The following is a 5,058-nucleotide window of genomic DNA, read 5'->3' on the forward strand; positions in this document are numbered from 1 at the left end:
GGTGGACTATAGATGATCAACAATAAACTACCTTTAATAAGTTCCTCTTCCTGCTTTTTTGGTGGGAAATACATTTATTGATCATGTCCTACATTTTTATTGAAACCACTTGGCAAAAAACTGCCCTAGATGATTCTCTAAGAGAAGATGCTGCTGCTGCCACTGGAAGACCAAGTGTCAATTGCAAATTCCAGATTACCTGGAGTGCTGCCCATCCAGCCCAGCCAGCCACTAGTTTCTCAGGCTTCAGTTAAAAAAGAATAAAAGAGGGCCTGGGGGAGAGGAGGCAAGAAAAGAGATTGCCATGTCTTGATACCAGGGTAGAAAGGGAGGATATAGACTTGTCCCTTGGAATCCATAGAGGATTTGTTCCCAGAAAAATCTGTTGAAGCCCAAATTCCTTAGGTAAAATGGTGCAGCATTTGCACTTAAACTACACACAGCCTCCTGTATGCTTTAAAGCATGTCTGGATTAACCATAATACCTAATATAATACAAATGCTGAGTTGTTCTGCTGTGTTATTTAGGGAATGAGGAAAAAGTCTGTACATGTTCAGTACAGATACAATTTTTTCCTCAAATATTTGCCATCTATTGTGGGCTTAGTCCAAGGACACAGAACTGCAGATATGGATACAGAGTTGTACAGTGAATGCTCATTCAGAGAAATCTCTGTGAATATCCTTCTAAAATTTACATCACTCCTGGCCCAGTCACCCTCTGAGCCAGCGCCTCCGCCGCCATGTCTTCCGGGGGCCAGCGTGAGCGCCCTGCAGTGCCTGGTGGAGCAGCTCAAGCTGGAGGCCAGCGTGGAGAGGATCAAGGTCTCTCAGGCTGCGGCAGAGCTTCAGCAGTACTGCAGGCAGAATGCCTGTAAGGATGCTCTCCTGGTCAGAGTTCCAGCAGGAAGCAACCCCTTCCGAGAGCCCAGATCCTGCATTTTACTCTGAAGACTTGGAAGAAGTTTGTTGAGAAATGCCTTCGAACACAAAGTTATGAATGACTGACTCCAAGTGAAAACACTTTTCTTTAGCCAGATGACTGAGATATTTCAGACCTTTCCAGTGTCCTGATCTTACTGCCAAAATTCTACAGAAATTAATGATTTTCTACTCAAATAAGAAAACTGAGAGAAGAAATATAATTGTTTTAAGTAATAATGGATTGGTTCTCCTAAAGAAGTGCTTTGTATTAAGATAAAAACCTTACCACCAAATATACCAAAATACACCTCTTTAATAAGTGAGTTACAGGTGTTGCTATACCTAGAATATCATGTGTGTTTTATTAACTGGATGTTTACATTTTAGGAATGAAAACACTTTTGTTAATTTAAAAAAATGGAGTATTTGTAATTTGTTGTTCCTAAGATTTTTATACTATATTTGTTCTATCATAAATTTACAATTACTAAATGAAAACAAGAAAGTATAAAATTGTGGAGGAAGAATAGACTTTACTAATCAAATGATGCCTTGATTTTTTCTAAATAAGACGATTGTTTTATTTAACACAAGAGGTGTTGTTTAGAAAGATTCATGTTATGATATATATTAGGTTGTCCCATTTTATGTATGAAGCAGATTTGATCTCTTTTTAAGTTTCTTTACTTTATAGTTGTGGTTGCACTTTTATAAAGATACTACATTATTTCATGCCTTTAAAAAAATGTTTAAAGTAGGACCTACATACAGAACATTGCAAATGATTAAAAACAAAGTAATGTGAAAATATTATGACCTAAAAGAATTCTTCATGTCACAAGTGTTTGACTTTGATGATGTGCCTTTGATTTAATTTGGGATACTTTTAGAAGGATACTTAGTATTTGTCATAATCTTTGAAGATCTTGGAAATAAATTCTCTTTAAATTTTCTATGACAGCAAAAAAATAAAATAAAGAAAATAAAATTAACATCACTAAAATTTTCTTAGAGAAAAATTTTGATATGTCAGAAATGAATTGCTGGACTTTTGAGTTAAAATGATCTTCTGCACAGGAAAATATAGAAGTCCAGATGTTTAAGAAAAATCTCAAAGTCACAAGTGAGGTTGTTAAAATATTGGTGAAAAGATGAGGTTTGGGAAAAGCAAATAGCCTAGTGCACTCCAATATCTGTATATCTGTTGTGGTGAGTATTACTGTGTTCACTAATGTCAGGTTTATTCCTTGCTGAGAGAGTGAGAATGTTTTACTTCCCTGCCCCCTTGAAGTAGGCATGGCCCTATGACTTACTTTACCCAATGATGGGGATCACTTCCACTCCTTGACTCCCCATCCGTCTCTACACCTGTTACATTGTGGTGGTGTCAAAGTGCATGCAGAGGGCAGCTGTCTAGGAAGTTTCCTCAGCCCTTGGTGGACTTGCAGAGCAGGACATGAACATAAGTTCTGATAATCCACTTTGATTCTGAACTTATTTGTTACTGTAGCACAACCTAGAAAATCCTCACTGGTAAATAGACTTTCAAAATCACATTTTCATTCATTTATTCGTCATGTATTTTCTGCACATCTGTTAAATGACTAGCAATGTTCCAAGACTGGGGACATGGTTGTGAGCAAAGACAAACCTCCCTAACCTCATGAACTTAGCATTGTGTGTTTTCCTCACCTAACTTGACACCACATTAAATCATCTTTTGTATTTTCCTTCCAGTCTTATCTCATACTTGATGATGGATGCATGTTCTGGCTGAATGACTTGCTGAAACTGTTTCACAAATTGCTTTCTGTTCTTTACAGGTGAAATAAATGAAAACTCAACCAGTCTCTATATTCCATTCTTTTTAATCTTTTTTTTCTAAAAATAATTTCCTTGAATCTCTTTTGATTTTTATCACTAGAGCTTTTTCCAACTCAGTTCAGAAGCAGCACACGTGAGGACAGGGAGCGAGAAACCAAGTTATATGGAGACATGGCTGCTGCCCAATGTTCTGTGAAAGAGAAGGAGGAGGCTCCATCTGTACACATTCACTCTGAAGCATGCTTCAGCTCTGACGTATTAAGACATTAACATGGTGGTGGCCTAGGTCACAATAGTAGGGTGCCGAGATTAAGCATAAGCTTTGATAATAGTCACAATGGGTTCACATCCTAGTTCTGCCAATATGTTCACAATGTGAGCTCTGAAAATTTTTCTTATTAATTCCACAAAGATTGTTGAGTGCCTACTATGTGCCAAATCCTGAATTGAGTGAGAATCATGCAGCAAACAAGACAGATATATAACATGTATGTGATAGATTGATTATGAAATGGATCAATTTACCTAAAGTTGGAAAGAAGTGAAATTGTTTTCATGAGAGTAATTTGACCTGGTTTTCACAATTATGAAAGAAGAAAGAAGCTAGAACCTAAGGGCCCAATATGAGTTAAGCATAAAAGGGAGAATAAGAGCTTTTCAGGAAAGGCAGTTGGTAGGTGCAAAGGCTCTGAGGCACAAAGGAGGCCAGTGGGTCTAGAACAAGGAAAGCAAGAGGCAGAGGTTTATGAGAGGAGTTTGGAGATGGAGGCAGGGGCCCAAGAATCCAAGGCCTAGGAGTTAGGATTTTACCCTTAAATCAATGTGAAGTCTTCAAAAAGGAAGACACATAGTCAAATCCTTTGCCAAAGATTACTTTGGCTTCTCTGAAGACTACAGATCTGATGGAGGCAAAAGAGAGCAGGAGGCCATGAGGAGTCTCACTCTGAGATGGTAATGGGATCAGGGAAGTGGCACAGAAATTCAGTAGACCTTTAGGAGGTAAAGCGTGCAGAGCAGGGTGATTAGCTGATATGGGGGAGGCTGGGTCAACAGTGATTCCCATCTTTCCAACTTATAGAAAGACTGGGTGGATGAAGACCGTATGGGTGGATGAGGGCATGATTCTCCTTAGAATAGGGAACTGTATCTCACCAATGTAAATTATTCAAGCCAAGAACTTCTCCCCCAGAAATGTCAGTAATCCCTGAGGAGGGTGGTGAGAGGTGAATTAGATCATGAGTGAACACTGAGCCCAGGGCCTGGCACATGGAGCTTGTGCAAGGATGGTGGTTGTTTCTCTGATCATCATTATCAATCATCTGAGTGGGAGACACAGGCCCCTGTCCTCATACCATCTTGCCCTTCACATTTTGTACCACTCTCATTTTCTAATTTTATAATTCTTTTTATTTTTTTCCTGGTACTGAGAATTGAACCCACAGGTCTCAATCACTGAGCCATATCCCCAGCCCTTTTTATTTTTTTTTTTATTTTGAGAGAGGGTCTTGCTGAGTTGCTCAGGATCTCACTAAGGTGCTGAAGCAGGTTTTGAACTTCCATCCTCCTGCCTCAGCTTCCTGAGTTGCTGGGATTACAGGCATGCACCACTGTGCCCAGCCATCAGTGTGATTCTTTGAATGATGTTTGTCTCCTCTCTTGACTTAAAGCTCCTAAAAGACAGAAACTGCATATGATTTTGCTCAGCATTGGAGTCCCAACACAAAGCATTGTGACAAAAATGGACAAACAGCTTGGACATGAGATACATGCTTTTCCTGAGCCTCATTCTTTCTTGTGACATGTACCCCTTGACAGGTGTCTAAAGAAGGCCTGCCATTTGGTTGTTACTGACTGCACCAGAGCAAACCACACAGTTCTGTAGATTTCACTGCTAGGAAACAAATCAAAACTTGTCCAAAGCCTCAAGCACCTCAGGAATTTCTTTGAAAATAAATGACAGATGTTACCTAGCAACACTTCAAGCTACCTTGCGAGGCTTATCTGCCATCTCCCCTTCTCTCCACTACCCAGTCTCCTCTTCTTGGTACTCATAAGATCCTGGGTTTTGAAAGTGTCTAGACTTAACTTTTGAAAACCAGGGAAATCAGAGAGAGAGAGAGAGAGAGAGAGAGAGAGAGAGAGAGAGAGAGAAAGAGAGAGATATATCAAGGCAAAATAAAATTCACATTTAACCTAAAACATTTGAACCATTAATTACTACACTTCTCTCATAGAGCATTTATGAGAGCATCTATCCAGCAATAAAACCATTTGATTTACTGTGTGCATTTTCTTTTCTTAATTTGCTCC

At 39.2% G+C, this 5,058-nt stretch overlaps 1 pseudogene; it reads left to right on the forward strand.

Annotated features, from left to right (window-relative positions):
* Positions 1 to 630: 630 nt before the first annotated feature.
* LOC143410579 (guanine nucleotide-binding protein G(I)/G(S)/G(O) subunit gamma-10 pseudogene) lies at positions 631 to 951 on the forward strand (annotated as a pseudogene).
* The last annotated feature ends 4,107 nt before the right edge of the window (positions 952 to 5,058 follow it).

This window comes from Callospermophilus lateralis, chromosome 11 (genome assembly GCF_048772815.1).
Source record: "Callospermophilus lateralis isolate mCalLat2 chromosome 11, mCalLat2.hap1, whole genome shotgun sequence".
Classification (NCBI taxonomy): domain Eukaryota; kingdom Metazoa; phylum Chordata; class Mammalia; order Rodentia; family Sciuridae; genus Callospermophilus; species Callospermophilus lateralis.